The sequence below is a fragment of the Phocoena phocoena genome, chromosome 7, assembly GCF_963924675.1.
Source record: "Phocoena phocoena chromosome 7, mPhoPho1.1, whole genome shotgun sequence".
Taxonomy (NCBI): domain Eukaryota; kingdom Metazoa; phylum Chordata; class Mammalia; order Artiodactyla; family Phocoenidae; genus Phocoena; species Phocoena phocoena.
This window is the reverse complement of record NC_089225.1, coordinates 82,485,548-82,504,032: the sequence shown is the minus strand read 5'-3', so window position 1 is coordinate 82,504,032 and position 18,485 is coordinate 82,485,548.

The window sequence follows — 18,485 nt, the reverse complement described above, 5'->3', positions numbered from 1 at the left end:
TTTCTATATAATATATAAACTTCATATTCATAAATAAAATTACAAAAAATCTTTAAATCGTGTTTCAAAGCCCTTCATCTTGGAACCAAGACCTCTTTTTTTCTTTCCTTATAGTTTTAACCAGAAATATCTCTTAAAAGCAATTTTAAAGAAAAGAAACAAAAAGTTTCATTATTTTTCTTTCCATTTTAGAAATTCTTCATTAGACATTCCTAGAGTGAGCACATAATGACAGAATAATTGTTTTCATCAACTAATCTTTAATGTTTCCCTATGGAGGGAAAAGGAAAAGGGGAACAGACAGAAAAAATGAGAGGGAGCCAGCTTTAGTCAAATACAAAATTATTATTGTAAAAGACTAATTATCTTTCCTTAATTAAGGAGAAGGGAAAACCGATTCAGGAAAATTATTTTGACATATGTGCACGGGGAGAGGGAGGGAGGGAGAGAAGGAGAGAGAGAGGGAGTGAGAGAAAGAGAGAGAGGGAGAGAGAGGAGAGAAAGAGAAAAGAGAGGGAAAGGGTCATTATAATTGATTTAAACATTAATTCAGGTCCCTTGACAATCTGATTTGTATGATTAAAAAGCTAGTAGTTATTGATACTTAAAGTATAGAAATGAGGGGGGGTCTCATATTAAACAAAGTAATCTTTCTCTTTTCAATAAAGAAGACCATCTCCTCCTGAGCTGTTATGAAGGGAAGAAGAAAAAGTCGAAGGTGAGACAGAAGAGAAGGAAATGGAGGAACACAGGATGAGGAAAATAGAATAAAGGACATTACATTCAAATTGTGATTTGAAGGGATCTGGAAAAGATGGTTTTAATTTTTTCACATTTTCTCCTTGTCTTTGCCAAGGAATCTTTTAAAGAGGCAATTTCATAATCCCTTGAATATATTTTGGAAGTTTCCCCTTGCCTTAAAATGTAGACAATTGTATGTTTGGGATATTTCTTCTTTTTTTGGTTCAAAGTGCCTCCCAAAAGGAACAATTTTGTTCATAACAAAAGTTCCCCAAAGTAACCACTGTAATTCCAAATATCATTAGAAAGATAAGATGACACATTCTGATCCTAGTATAAATACAGACAAGATGCAGGAGTTCAGCCCAGAGTGGGTACAGAACTAAAGATAAACCTATGAGTCTAGCAACAGTAAGTCAAATCTTGTGCACCTTGTATCTTGGGGACCCTCCCCTACAAAGAGAACTAGACTTCCAATGGACAAAATAAAACAAGAGTAAGTAAAGTTCTGATAAGATTTTCATAAATGACCTTGAGACAGTTTTTCCAAAGGATGCCAGTCTGAAGAGAAACCTTCTGAACATACAAAACTTACTCCCATCTTCATCCCTATGAACTTCCTCTTATAGACGCACAATGAAGAAATGATGAGGACAAACAGTAGTATTGTTAGTAATAATGCAGATTTCTACCCAAAATAAGAGTTTTTCAAACTGATCAATCAATGGATTTTTTAAAAGAGTTTCTAATTCCTAGATATTACTCTCAAACTAAACAAACTAAACTTAGCATTTGCATTTGGAGTGTCTGATTTAAAAAAAATAAGAAATCAGAACTCAAACCCAATATGAACTTACCTCACCGTCGTCATTGGACAGACCCTGTGCAGGAGGCTCAAAGGGCCTCAGTAAAACACGCTGTTTCCAAGTTGACCAGATTTTGATGAGACCTCCAAGACAGTCAAATATTGGCTCCTTTAAAATACCTCCAAAATAACCTGTTGATAAAGCAAAACTGAGTTTTTTGCTTACTGCAGTAAGGGAGAATACTGTCTTGATAGTCTTAGCAGTGTCTCACAGAGAAGTCAGAGGTACAATATTTATGAGTTTTGCGGATCTGGTTTAAGATGCGTTTCAAAGCAGAGGATCTGAGCGGGATTAGACAAAGGTTTTACATAGTATTTTTTGATTGGACAAAGGGAGGTGAGAGTTTAGAAGTATTTCACAGTCTTCTGCCTTTCTAGACTAATCTGCTAGTCCCTACACAACCTGAATTGTTCACCCATCTGGAAATTCTTTGATTTAAAATGGTTTTTCTTTTTTTTTTACAATTGATAGTATCAATACTTATTGCACCACTTTACAATTCATTGATTGTATTAACTGTCTGCCACTACACTGTGAGTCCCTGTAGGACTAAGATTAGGTTTTGTTAATCTTTTTTACAACCAGCAGGTAACACAGTGTCTGGTTCTCAAAAAATACTCAGTCACTGTTGCCCAGGAGTGGAGAAAAACACACAAACATGCTGAGGTTATTATGAACATAACCTCAGATGAATCCTTAATCAAGTAGGGCTATTAATAATATTCTTGCCTAGTCTAATTACTCTCCTACTAGCTTTTCTCAACTCCCTAACACACTTCCCCCCCACACCAATCTCCACACTCCCCTAAGGCCCTTGCTTCTTATTTCACTGAGAAAACTGAATTAATCAGAAGATAATTTCCAGATTCTCACTTGTACCCACCTACTAGCATCTTTACCCATGTAGTCTGTCTTGTCATCCATCCATGTAAGAGGTACCCATGCTTCTTCAGGCAGAGCAAGCACTTCCCATTCTTACAGTTCTCTCTTACTGCACTACTCTTCATGTATCTGCATGACTAACTCTCCTACTCTCTAATTTGCTTACATATACCTTCTTAATGAGGCCACTCAGATTGCCCTATTTAAAACGGAAATTCTCTCCACACTGAATCCTATATTTCCCTTTCTCTGTTCCATTTTCATTCCATATTATTTATCAACCTAACATATAAGTACTTCATACACATAATAATACATATAATAAGTACATAATACACATATAAGTACAATACACATATAAGTACATACAATATACTTAATATGTTTATATATACTTACTTATTATGTTTATTATTTATTGTCTATCGCCCCCTACTGGAAAGTAAGCTCCAAAAGGCAGGAGACATGTTTTGCTGAACGTCCATCTTTAAGATTTTAGAGGGTTCTTATAGAATAGAAATGTAAAAAACACAAGAGTTTCTAAAAGCAATTACAGATGCAATAGTCACAGCCAGACAATTGTTATACAATTTTACTATGGTAACCAGTAAATTATCTTACCATTTGCATTTGATCACCATATCTATTTTCAGAAATCTGTGAAGCTTAATTTTTTTCATCCAGATTTTAGGAAAGCTTTTTGATTCAACAGGCTACTTTAATATATCATTTAAATAAGACTTTTAACACAAGCTAAGCAAAATGTAAAATTCTCAGCCTGGCCCTGTAGAATTATTACCATTTAACCTGTCTTATCTTTTTAATCTTTTCCCAGCTTTTTCCTTCCCTGGATCCTAAAGTTCTCACCAAAATGAACTTACTAGCACCCCCAAATGTGCATACTTGCTCCTTGAATTTTATATATCTGCAGTTTAATCTCATGTCCATATCCTGTCATGAAAGATTCAACCTAAAGATCCTACCATGAAAAGATCACTTGCTTTTCTGGACTGTGTAGCAAAAGTAACGTGGAGTTGTATTGGTCAGACTTTGTTAACAATATGAGCTTTATCACTTAATAGTTTATGTAACAACCTCAGGCAAGTTACAGAATTTCTGAATTTCGGCTCTCACATTTGTGGGAGACACCATTAGTGGCCTAAATGATATTCAATGAATTCTTTCTCTCTTATTAAAACACAATCTTTCTTGGGGTGGTAATGTACCCTTTAAAAAGAGCTACAGTAAAAGAAAAATAAAATAAAAAGAGATACATTTCCTAGCATCCTTGTAACTAGGGTGATTATACAACAGTTCTAAACAGTAAGTTAAAAGTAGAAGTTACTGTTGGATCTTCTGAGAAAGACCTTTGGCTTACTCATCTAGCTCAGACCTTTTGCCTATTCTATTCTTCCTGCCTGGTCTCTAATCAATGCTGGAGGTGGAGCAACCACCTCTGGCCAGTCTGGAAGACTGCCTTTGGACTTAGTTTCACAGAAAAAAAGAAAAACTCTTTATTTGGTTAAGCCAACATAATCATGTCTCTATTGTGACCAGTCAAAGGTGCTCCCTAACAGGACTTCCCTGGTGGTGCAGTGGTTAAGAATCTGCCTGCCAGTGCAAAGGACACGGATTCGATCCCTGGTCTGAGGAGATCCCACATGCCACGGAGCAACTAAGCCCGTGCACCACAACTACTAAGCCTGCGCTCTACAGCCCGCGAGCCACAACTACTGAGCCCACGTGACGCAACTACTGAAGCCCACGCATCTAGAGCCCATGCTCCACAACAAGAGAAGCCACTGCAATGAGAAGCCCACGCATTGCAACGAAGAGTAGCCCCCGCTCACTGGAACCAGAGAAAGCCCACACGCAGCAATGAAGACCCAACACAGCCAAAAATTCATTAATTAAACAAACAAACAAAAAAGATGCTCCCTAACAGATACACCACCTTGAAAGTTAAGGATAATGCTTACGTTTCAGGATTTTAAAGCTCATTATTAATAAAATTAATTATAAAAATTAACATATATTCAGAAGCACATATCAGATTGTCTTTAAGATCTTAACATGGGTTAACTCACTAAATCCTCATAACAATTCAGTTAGGTAGCTACTACTAATATACCCTCAGATTAAAAAAATGAAAAACTGGGCTTCCCTGGTGGCACAGTGGTTGAGAGTCCACCTGCCGATGCAGGGGTGCGGGTTCGTGCCCTGGTCCGGGAAGATACCACACGCCGTGGAGCGGCTAGGCCCGTGAGCCATGGCTGCTGAGCCTGCGCGTCCGGAGCCTGTGCTCCTCAATGGGAGAGGCCACAACATTGAGAGACCCATGTACCGAAAAAAAAAAAAGAAAAACTGAAAGTCTCAGTAATCTGTCCAGCTAATAAAGAGGAAGTAGGATTCAAACCCTAGCGTATGCTCCTAACCACAAGTCCAAGGTATAATAATAAAAAAACACTTACTTTATGCCAGGCAAAATGCCAAGTGCTTTAACCAAAAAATATAAAGCACTAAGTCCAATGTCCAGTGCTCATTAAAATGTCAGTTCTGTTCCTTGTAAGTAATGTCTTCTTCCTCGGAATTCTTATATAATTTTATCTATATTCCTATTATCAATTTTACCATTTTCTATACTGTATAAAGTTAAATATCTCATGTAATAGACATTTAGTTCCTTTGAGGCAAACTTTCAAGTCATTCATTTTGGTATCCTACATGGCACCTAACTCTGTCAGTGATGGTACACACAAGGTTGAGAGTCATTATGACTGGAGGAGCCATGACAGTGGGGACTGGAAACTATACCATCAAAGGTGTTGCTACACAAACAGGCTGTTCTTGGGATTTACTTTAGACCAATAATATACCCTAAGTCCCACAATAACATACATGTTTGTCTCACCCAATTTGTGATACCCTTTTCTGTCTCATAAACTATCCTTGCACTTCTCTTACAATCTCCTACTTCATCTTCCAACTTTACTGCTCCTGCAGAAACCCAAATGTGACATTATGTTGGAACTGCCTAGAGAACTTCCACATCCACTCAAAATGGAAAAAAAGTAACCAGATTTACCCTCCTGCTTGAAACAACTACAAAACTGGATAACTTCCCTGGTGGTGCAGTGGTTAGGAATCCGCCTGCCAATGCAGGGGACACGGGTTCGAGCCCTGGTCCAGGAATATCCCACATGCTGTGGCGCAACTAAGCCCGTGTGCCACACAACTACTGAGCCTACACTCTAGAGCCCGCAAGCCACATCTACTGAGCCTGCATGCCACAACTACTGGAGCCTGCATGCCACAACTACTGAAGCCTGCACGCCTACAGCCCATGCTCCGCAACAAGAGAAGCAACTACAATGAGAAGCCCCTGCACCACAACAGGAGTAGCCCCCACTCACCGCAACTAGAGAAATCCTCCGTGCAACAAAGACCCAAAACAGCAAAAATTAAAAATAAATAAATATATTAATTAAAAATAAAACTGGATAAAATATATGAAACAATGATTCTCAAGACATTGGACATCATGCAACAGAGGACAGAGATCCCTGAGAGATGGAAAACAAATGAGTTGAAGCTTATGTTACCCCAGATTACCACCTGAAGAGAGTTTTCAGGCTGCAGCACCTGGATATGTAACGTAGGCCGAGGCTCTCTGGGTAGAGGAGATGGAATCTGATATTAAGGAAGACCAAAGCAGCCAGAGTTTGTAGGATCAAGTACTGGAGAAGAGAGAGCTACACAGATTTGTGAAAATGACTATACTACCCAAAGCAATCTACAAATTCAATACAATCCCTATCAAACTACCAATAGCATTTTTCACAGAACTAGAACAAAAAATGTCACGTTTGTATGGAAACACAAAAGACCCTGAATAGCCAAAGCAATCGTGAGAAAGAAAAATGAAGCTAGAGGAATCAGACTCCCTGACTTCAGACTATACTACAAAGTTACAGTAATCAAGACAGTATGGCACTGGCACAAAAACAGAAATATAGATCAATGGAACTGGATAGAAAGCCCAGAGATAGGGCTTCCCTGGTGGCGCAGTGGTTGAGAGTCCACCTGCCGATGCAGGGCACAAGGGTTTGTTCCCCAGTCTGGGAGGATCCCACATGCCACGGCGCGACTGGGCCCGTGAGCCATGGCCGCTGAGCCTGCATGTCTGGAGCCTGTGCTCCGCAACAGGAGAGGCCACAACAGTGAGAGGCCCGTGTACTGCAAAAAAAAAAAAGTTACCAGGAATGCAAAGAAGCAGGAAAATATATAAAAATAATGAGAAGAAAAATCAGTCAATTGAAACTGCTTCAAAAAAAAAAAAAAAGAATTAGTTTACAAAGATATTAAAATAGTTCTGTAGCTTCATTCCATATATTAACCTAGAGGAAAGATGCAAAATATCAAATAGAGACATGGAAGATACAAAAAATTCCCATGTTAAATTTTTAAATATGAAAAATAGAGAGATCTCTGGACAAGATGGTGGAGCAGAAGGACCTGAGCTCACCCCCTCTCACGAAAACACCAAAATCACAACTAACTGCTGAAGAACCATTAACAAAAAAGGACTGGAACCTACAAAAAAAACCCTTCTACTTCCAAAGACAAAGAAGAAGCCACAATAAGACTTCCTTAGGCTCTAGTGCTGGGACACCTCAGGCCAAACAACCAAGAGGGTGGGAACACAGCCCCACCCATTAGCAGACAGGCTACTTAAAGTCTTCCTGAGTCCATAGTTGCCTCTAAACACATCCCTTGACACAGCCCTGCCCACTAGAGGGACAAGACTCAGCTCCACCCACCAGTGGGCAGGCACCAGTCCCTCCCACCAGGAAGCCTGCACAAGCCTCTTGGACCAGCCTCACCCACCAAGGGGCAGATACCAGAAGCAAGAGGAACTACAATCCTGCAGCCTGTGGGAATGCAAACACAGAAAATTAGACAAAATGAGAGCACAGGAGGATGTTTTAGATGAAGGAACAAAATAAAACCCCAGAAGAGTAACTAAGTAAAAATAGGCCATCTACCTGAAAAAGAATTCAGAGTAATGATAATAAAGATGATCCAAGATCTCGGAAAAAGAACAGAGGCACAGACCAAGAGGATACAAGAAATGTTTAACAAAGAGCTAAAAGATTTAAAGAACAAAGTTGAACAAATAAAATAACTGAAATGAAAAATACACTAGAAGGACTCAACAGCAGAATAAATGAGGCAGAAAAATGGATAAGTGAGCTGGAAGACAGAATGGTGGAATTCACTGCCACAGAAGAGAAAAAAGAAAAAAGAATAAAAAGAAATGAGGACAGTTTAAGAGACCTCTGGGACAATGTTAAGCAAACCTACATTCCCATTATAGGGGTCCCAGAAGGATGAGAGAGAAAGAATGAGCCTGAGAAAATATTTGAGGAGATAATAGCTGAAAACTACCCTAACATGGGAAAGGAATAGTCACCCAAGTCCAGGAAGCACAGAGAGTCCCATATAGGATACAACCAAGGAGGAACACACCAAGACACACAGTAACCAAATTGACAAAAATTAAAGGCAAAGAGAAAATACTAAAAGCAACAGGGAAAAGCAACAAATACCAGGGAATCCCCATAAGGTTATTAGCTGATTTTTCAGCAGAAACTTTGCAGCCCAGAGGGGAGTGGCACAATATTAAAGTGCTGAAACGGAGAAACCTACAACCAAGAATACTCTTGCCAGCAAGGCTCTCATTCAGATTTGATGGAGAAATTAAAACCTTTACAAACAAGCAAAAGCTAAGATAATTCAGCACCACCAAACCAGCTTTATAACAAATGCTAAAGGAACTTCTCTGGGTGGAAAAGGCCACAACTAGAAACAAAAAAATTATGAATGGGAAAGCTCACCAGTAAAGGCAAACATACAGTAAAGGTAGGAGATCATCCACACACAAATATGATATCAAAACAAGCAATCATGAAAACAGGGGAGTACAAATGCAGGATATTGGAAATGCATTTGAAATTAAGAGACCAGCAACTTAAAACAATCTTGTGTGTGTGTGTGTGTGCATATATATATATATATATATATATATATAAAAAATATATGTTACATATTGATTTGCTATATCAAAACCTCATGGTAACTGCAAACCAAAAATCTACAATGGATATACACACAAAAAAGAAAGAGAAATACAAACACAACACTAAATATAGTCATCAAATCACAAGAGAAGAGAATAAAAGAGGAAAAGAAGAAAAAGACCTACAAAAACAAATCCTAAGCAATTAACAAAATGGCAACAAGAACATATATATTGGTAATTACCTTAAATGTAAATGGATTAAGTGCTCTAATCAAAAGACACACACTGGATGAATGGCTACAAAAACAAAACCCATATATATGCTGTCTACAAGAGACCCACTTCAGATCTAAAGACACATACAGACTGAAAATGAGGGGACGGAAAAATGTATTCCACGCAAATGGAAAGCAAAAGAAAGCTGAAGTAGCAATACTCACATCAGACAAAATAGACTTTAAAATAAAGACTGTTATAAGAGACAAAGAAGGACACTACATAATGATCAAGGGATCAATCCGAGAAAAAGATATAACAACTGTAAATATATATTCTCCCAACATAGGAGCACCTCAATATATAAGGCAATGCTAACATCCTGAAAAGGAGATATCAACAGTAACATAATAATAGTGAGGGACTTAAAAACACCACTTAACATCAATGGACAGATCATCCAGACTGAAAATCAACAAGGAAACACAGGTCATAAATAACACATTAGATCTGATGGACTTAATTGATATATATAGAGCATTCCATCTGAAAGCAGCAAAATACACATTCTTTTCAAGTGCATATGGAACATTCTACAGGATAGTTCACAGGCTGGGCCATAAAGCAAGCCTCAATAAATTTAAGGAAATTAAAATGATATCAAGCATCTTTTCCACTACAATGCTATGACATTAGATATCAACTATAAGAAAAGAAATGTAAAAAACCACAAACACAGTATGCTATTAAACAACCAACAGATACTGAAGAAATCAAAGAGGAAATCAAAAAATTCCTAGAGACAAATGAAGATGAAAACATGATGTTCTAAAACTTACGGGATGCAGCAAAAGCATTTCTAAGAGAGAAAATTTCTGGCAATACAATCTTACCTCAGGAAATAAGAAAAATCCCAAATAAACAACCTAACCTTACACCTCAAACAATTAGAGAAAGAAGAACAAACAAAACCCAAAGTTATCAAAAGGAAAGAAATCATAAAGACCAGAGTATAGGGGCTTCCCTGGTGGCACAGTGGTTGAGAGTCCGCCTGCCGATGCAGGGGACACGGGTTCGTGCCCCGGTCTGGGAAGATCCCACATGCCGCGGAGCAGCTAGGCCTGTGAGCCATGGCCAATGAGCCTGCACATCTGGAGCCTATGCTCCGCAACGGGAGAGGCCACAACAGTGAGAGGCCCACGTACTGCAAAAAAAAAAAAAAAAAAAAAAGACCAGAGCATAAATAAATAAAATAAAGATGAAGAAAACAATAGAAAAGACTGATGAAACTGAAAACTGGTTCTTTGAAAAGATAAACAAAATTGATAAACCTTTAGCCAGACTGATCAAGAAAAGAAGGAGAGGGCTGAGATCAATAAAATTAGAAATGAAAAAGGAGCAATTACAACGGACACCACAGAAATACAAAGGATCATAAGAGACTACTAAAAGCAGCTATATGCCAATAAAATGTTCTACCTAGAAGAAATGCACAAATTCTTATTAGAAAGGTACAATCTCCCAAAACTGAACTAGGAAGAAATAGAAAATATTAACAGACAAATCACAAGTACTGAACTTGAAACTGATTAAAATACTCCCCACAAACAAAAGGCCAGGATCAGATGGCTTCACAGGGAAATTCTATCAAACATTCAGAGAAGAGTTAACACCTATCCTTCTGAAACTATTCCAAAAACTTGCAGGGGAAGGAACACTCCCAAACCCATTCTATGAAGCCACCATCACCCTGATACCAAAACCAGACCAAGATACCACAAAAAAAGAAAATTACAGGCCAATATCACTGAAGAACACAGACGCAAAAATCCTTAAAAAAATACTGGCATACTGAATCCAACAATACGTTAAAAGGATCATACACCATGATCAAGAGGGATTTATCCCAGGAACGCAAGGATTTTTCAATATCCACAAATCGATCAGTGTGATACACCACCTTAACAAAACTCAAAAATAAAAACCATATGATCATTTTGATAGATTCAGAAAAAGCTTTTGACAAATTCAACACCCATTTATGATAAAAACTCTCCAGAAAGTGGGTATAGAGGGAACCTACCTCAACATAATAAAGGTCATATATGACAAACCCACAGCCAACATTATACTCAATGGTGAAAAGCTGAAAGCATTTCCTCCAAGATCAGGAATAAGACAAGGATATCCACTCTCGCCACTTTTATTCAACATAGTTTTGAAAGTCCTAGCCACGGCAATCAGAGAAGACAAAGAAATAAAAAGGAATCCAAATTGGAAAAGAAGAAGTAAAACTGTCACTGTTGCAGATGACATGATACTATACATAGAAAATCCTAAGGATGCCACCAGAAAACTAGTAGAGCTCATCGATGAATTCGGTAGAGTTGCAGGATACAAAATAAATACACAGAAATCTCTTGCATTTCTATACACTAACAATGAAAGATCAGAAAGAGAAATTAAGGAAGCAATCATATTTCCATCACATCAAAAAGAATAAAATACCTAGGGATGAACCTACCTAAGAAGGCAAAAGACCTGTACTCCAAAAACTATAAGATGCTGATGAAAGAAATTGAAGATGACATAAACAGATGGAAAGATATAGCATGTTCTTGGCTTAAAAGAATCAGTATTGTCAAAATGACTATACTACACAAAGTAATATACAGATTCAGTGCAATTTTTATCAAACTACCAAAGGCATTTTTTGCAGAGAACGAAAGTCTTAAAATTTGTATGGAAACACAAAAGACCCCAAACAGCCAAAGCAATCTTGAGAAAGAAAAACGGAGCTAGAGGAATCAGGTTCCCTGACTTCAGACTATACTATAAATCTACAGTAATCAAAACAGTATGGTACTGGCACAAAAACAGACTTAGAGATCAATGGAACAGGATAGAAAGCCCAGAAATAAACCTACGCACATATGGTCAATTAATCTACAACAAAGGAGGCAAGAATATACAATAGAGAAAAGACAGTCTCTTCAATAACTGAGGCTGAGAAAACTAGACAGCTACATGTAAAAGAATGAAATTAGAACATTCTCTAACACCATAAAATCAATTCAAAATGGACTAAAGATGTAAATGTAAGACTGGATGCTATAAAACTCTTAGAGGAAAACACTGGCAGAACATCCTTTGACATAAATTGCAGCAATATCTTTTTGGACTCATCTCCTAGAGTAATGAAAATAAAACAGAAACTAATAAATGTCACCTAATTAAACTTAAAAGCTTTTGCACAACAAAGGAAACCATAAACAAAACAAAAAGACAACAAAAAGAATGGGAGAAAATAGTTGCAAACAATGCAACTGACAAGGGATTAATCTCCAAAATATACAGACAGCTCATGCAGCTCAATACTAAAAAAACATAACAACCCAATCAAAAAATTGGCAGAAGGGGGCTTCCCTGGTGGCACAGTGGTTGAGAGTCCACCTGCCGATGCAGGGGACACGGGTTCATGCCCCGGCCCAGGAAGATCCCATATGCAGTGGAGTGGCTGGGCCCATGAGCCATGGCCGCTGAGCGTGCGCATCCGGAGCCTGTGCTCTGCAACGGGAGAGGCCACAACAGTGAGAGGCCCGCATACCACACACAAAAAAAAATGGGCAGAAGGTCTAAATAGACATTTCTCCATAGAAGACATACAGATGGCCAAGAGGCACATGAAAAGATGCTCAACATCACTAATTATTAGAAAAATGCAAATCAAAACTACAATGAGAGGTGTGAGTACATCCTCACACCAGTCAGAATGGCCATCATCAAAAAGTCTATAAACCAAATATGCTGGATAGGGTGTGGAGAAAAAGGAATCCTCCTACACTGTTGGTGGGAATGTAAATCAGTACAGACACTATGGAGAACAGTATGGAGGTTCCTTAAGAAACTAAAAATAGAGCTACCATATGATCCAGCAATCCCACTCCTGGGCATATATCTGGAGAAAACCGTAATTCAAAAAGATACACAAACTCCAATGTTCTTTGCAGCACTATTTACAATAGCTAAGGCATGAAAGTAACCTAAATGTCCATCTACAGATAAATGGATAAAGAAGATGTGGTACATATATACAATGGAACTTACTCAGCCATAAAAAAAGAATGAAATAATGTCATTTGCAGCAACATGGATGGTCTAGAGATTATCATACTAAGTGAAGTAAGTCACACAGAGAATCTAAAAAATGAATTTAAATTGAATCTAAAAAAATGATAGAAATGAACTTATTTACAAAACAGAAACAAACTCACAGACTTAGAAAACAAACTTATGGTTACCAAAGGGGAAAGGTGGGGGGGGGGATAAATTAGGAAGTTGAGATTAACATATACACACTACAATATATAAAATAATCAACAAGAACCTATTGTATAGCACTCAATTAGCACTCAGTACTCTGTAACAACCTATATAGGAAACAGAATCTTTGAAAGAATAGATATATGTATAACTAAATCACTTTGCTATACACCTGAAACTAATACAACATTGTAAATCAATCATACTCCAATATAAAATAAAAATTAAAAAAACAAGCCAACTACAATGTCTTTGTTGAGAAATACACTGGGTCATTAATTACCAAGTTTTATTAAATATCAGCCAATAACTCAATTAATAACTTGGCATTAACAAACAGATTAGACATTTCAGAAGATCAGTGAATTTGAAGACAGAGCAAAATGAAATATACAACATGAACACAGATAGAAAAAAAGAATGAAAAAAATTAAAATGAGATATGGGATAACATCAAGCTGACATATATATATATATATTTGGAATATATATATTTTTGGAATCCAATATATATATATTTGGAATCCCTGATAGAGTATAATGAAGGAATATAAAGTTTTTTAAGGAAAAAAATGGTTGAATAATTTCCCAATTTGATTAAAACTATAGATCCAAGAAGATCAAGAAACCTAAACACAAGAAATGTAGGGGCTTCCCTGGTGGCGCAGTGGTTGAGAATCTGCCTGCTAATGCAGGGGACACGGGTTCGAGCCCCGGTCTGGGAGGATTCCCACATGCCACAGAGCAACTAGGCCCGTGAGCCACAACTACTGAGCCTGCGCGTCTGGAGCCTGTGCTCCGCAACAAGAGAGGCCACGATAGTGAGAGGCCCATGCACCACGATGAAGAGTGGCCCCCGCTTGCCACAACTAGAGAAAGCCCTTGCACAGAAATGAAGACCCAACACAGCAAAAATAAATAAATTAATAAACTCCTACCCCAACATCTTAAAAAAAAGAAAGAAATGTAAAGAAAACTACATCAAGGAATATCATAATGAAGTTGCTGAAAAACAGTGATAAAAAGAAAATATTAAAATCAGCCAAAGAAAAGAAAGACACATATTAAAGAACAAAGATTAAAATGATAGCAGATTTCTCATTGGAAACACAGTGGAGCAGCAATTGTAAAATAAAGGAAAAAACTATTAACTTGGAATTCTTTATCCAGGGAAAATATCATTAAAAAATGAAGGCAAAATAAAGACTTTTTCAGACTGATAAGTCTGAAAAATTCATAAGCAACAGATCTACCAGAAAAAAATGTTAAAGGAAGTTCCATTTAAAGGAACGTTAAAGGAAGTAAAAGGAAAAATGACTCCAGATGGAAATATGGATCTACACAAGGGAATGAAAAACAATGAAAATAATAATTATGTGGGTAAATATAAAGATTTTTAATTATTTAAATCTCTTTATAAGATAACTGATTATTTAAGGTGTAAATGATAACAGTATACTGTGGGGTTGATAAGGTATATGGAAATAAATGTATGACAACAATAGCACAAAGGTGAGAAGGGAAAAAATGGAAGTATACTATTTTAAGAGTCTTACACTTATGTGAAATGGTGGAATAGTACTTGAAGTTACGCGGTGATAGCTTAAGATGTACAGTATAAGCACTAAAGCAATCATTCAAATAATGAGAGTTACTGCTAATAAGTCAATGAAAGAGGTAAAACTGAATCATAAAAAGTTCAATTGCACCAAAAGAAGGCATAAAAAAAAGAAAAAAGGAACAAAGTATAGATGGACAAATAGAAAGCAAATAGCAAGATGGAAGACTTAAACCCAACCATATCAATAATAACATTAAATGTAACTGAAACCCAACAATATATAGAACAGGATAAGGCATCCTGATGAATGAGTACAATCTATTCCGGGAATGCAAGGATGCAAGGCTGTTTTGCCCTTTGAAATTCAAAGTCTCTCACCATATTGAGAAACCTAAAAAAGGAAAACCAAATAACCATCTCAATATATCCAGAAAAAGCACTCGATAAAATCAAATATCCGTTCTTAATAAAAACTCTCAGCAAGCTAACAACGTAAGGAATCTCACTCAATTTGATAAAGGACTTATGCAAAAATTATGGTTAACATCACGCTTAAAGGTGAAAGATCAGAAACAAAGCAAGGATGTCCACTCTAGTCACTTCCAATTAAAATTGTACTTTAGGTTCTAGCCAGTGTAATAGTTAAGAAAAAGAAATAAAAGGCATCCAGCTTGGAAAGGAAGATATAAAACAGCATGACTGTCTATGTAGAAAATCTGATAGAATCTACCAAAGAGCTATTAGAACTAATATATGAGTTTAGTAAGGTTGCAACATATAAGGTCCATATAAAAAATCGACTGTATTTCTATATACTAATGCAAAAATCAGATGTTGAAATTAAAAATAATACTACTTATAACATCTTAGTGATAAATCTGACAAAAGACATGAGACTTCTACACTGAAAACTCTAATACATTGCAGAGAAAAATTAGAGTCAATATTAAAATTTCAATTACCCCCAAATTGATCTATATATTCTACATAATTCCATCAGGCTTTTTGTTTTTTAAGAAATTGACAAGGTGATTCTAAAATTCACATGAAAAACTAAGGACTTTAGAATAGCCAAAACAAAGTTGAAAAAGAAGAATAAGATTCAAGGGCTTACACTACCTGACTTCAAGACTTATTAAAAAGCTACAATAACCAAGACAGTGTATAAAGCTACAGTAACCAAAACAGTGTGATATTCAGTATCAAGATAGAAAGGAGTTGTTCAATCCCAGTACTACTCACATTTTAGGCCAGATAATTTTTCATTGTGGGAGCTGTCCTATGTACTCTACGATGCTGAGCAGCATTTCTGGCTTCTATCTACCAGAAACCAGTGGTATCTCCCCTGTTCTGACAACTAAAATTGTCTCTAAACTTTGCCAAATGTACCCTGGAGGCAAAATTGCCCCAGTTGAGACCACTGGGATAGATGACAGATCAATGGACGAGAACAGAGTCCAGAAACTGACCCACACATATGTGATGAATGGATTTTTCATCAATGGTATAAATTCAATTCAATGGAGAAAGTATAAATTATTTCAAAAAATGATGCTGGAACAAACAGATATTCATATGCCAAAAACAGTCAATCTATGCCTTGCCCTACGTATACAAAAATTAATTCAAAATGGATCATGGATCTAAATGTAAACCTAAAGTTATAAAACTTGCAGAAGAAAACAAGAAAACCTTGGGCTAGGCAAAGATCTCTTTGATACAACATGAAAATATCATCCTTAAAGAAAAAAAAGATAAATTAGATGTTATCAAAATTAAGAACTTCTGTCCTTTGAAAGATTCTGTTATGAGAGTGAAAAGATAAGCTACAGATCAGGTGAAAATATTTGTAAATCACATTTCTAATACTGGACTTGTATCTAGAATATACTTTTAAAACCTCTATAATGAGAAAACAACAATTAAATTTAAAAATAGGTGAAAGATTCAAACAGACACTTAAAGAAGAAATACAGATGGCAAATGAAACATGAAAAGATGCTCAACAATACTGGTTATTAGAGAAATGGAAATTAAAACCACAATGAGCTACTACTACACACCTATTATAATGCCTAAAATTTAAAAGCCTGTCCAGGGCTTCCCTGGTGGTGCAGTGGTTGAGAGTCCGCCTGCCAATGCAGAGAACACAGGTTCGTGCCCCGGTCTGGGAAGATCCCACATGCCGTGGAGTGGCTGGGCCCGTGAGCCATGGCCGATGGGCCTGCGCATCCGGAGCCTGTGCTCCGCAACGGGAGAGGCCAAAACAGTGAGAGGCCCGCGTACCGCAAAAAATAAAAAAATAAAAGTCTGTCCATACCAAGTGTTGCCTATTAATATAGAGCACCTGGAACTCTCATACACTGCTGATTGGAATGTAAAATGGTACAATCACTTTGGAAAATCATTTCAGAGTTTCTTAAAAAGTTAAATTTATACCTACCATATGACCCAACCATTCTACTCCTATATTTACCCAAGGGAAATGAAAGCATATGTCCATACAAAGATTTACACAAATGTTCATAGCAGCTTTATTTGTAATAGCCAAGAAATGTAAACAACCCAATGCCCATCAACAGCTGAATGGATAAACAAATTATGGTATATTCATACAGTGGAATACTACTCAACAGTAAAAAGGAATGAACTATTCATACATCTTGTGACATAGACGAATCTCAGAATAACTATGCTGAGTGACAAAAGTCAGATTTTAAAAAGGCTCATACTATACAATTTCATTTTTATAAAATTGTAGACATAATAAATTGACCTCTAGTGACAGAAAGCAATTCAGTAGTTGTTTGGGGATGGTGGGGTAAGGGTGGAGGCAGGAAGAAGTGGGAATGGATTACAAAGGGGCACCAGGAATCTTTTGGGAGTGATAGATATGTTCCTTATTTGACTGTGGTGATGGTTTCATAGACATATACATACATCAAAACTTACCAAATTGTATACTATAAATATGTGCAGTTTATTTTATGTCAATTATATACTTAAATAGAGATATTTAAAAATTAAAACTCTGCTGGTATCTAACTCCCATTCTCTCCTCTGGTTTTAGAATTCTTTTGATAATTGAGATATAATTGACATATAACATTTAAGGTGTACAATGTGTTAACTCGATAATTTATATATTGCGATATGATTACCACTGTAGCTTTAGCTAAGACCTCTATCATGTCACATAATTATTATTTCTTTTTTGTAACGAGAACAATTAAGATCTAGTCTCTGAGCAACTTTGATGTTTATAATACAGTATTGTTGACTATAATCACCATGCAGTACATCAGATCTCCAGGAATTATGTATCTACTAGTTGCAAGTTTGTACCATTAAGCAACATCTCCCCTGCACTCTTACACCCATATCACATTCTCAAAGGTTTTCCATATTAATCATACAGTTTATTTTTCTCATAAATCAATTTAGGGTTCATTAAAAAATGTGATTTTTTTAAAATTCTGAGTTAATTCCTTAAGTTTTTAGAATTCAGTAGGCAATGGATGTTATATTATTCAACAACAGAATTCATAGCTAACATGTATGTGGCAAAAGTATACTAGGCTTTGCCATTACCATTATGTTAAATGAGTAGAATTACAGTTATTTAGATAAAAATAATACACTATTTAAGATGTCTCAAGCCTAATCAGTTGCTGGGGAAGAGATGATGCAGTCCCCCTCTGGAGAGAGAGTAAGATATTCTATGGTCCTGAAAAATAGGTAGAGTGGAATAAAGGGAAAAAAAAAAAGCAAAGAGGGAAAAAATTAATGATTTTGTGACTTTCAAAAGTATGTG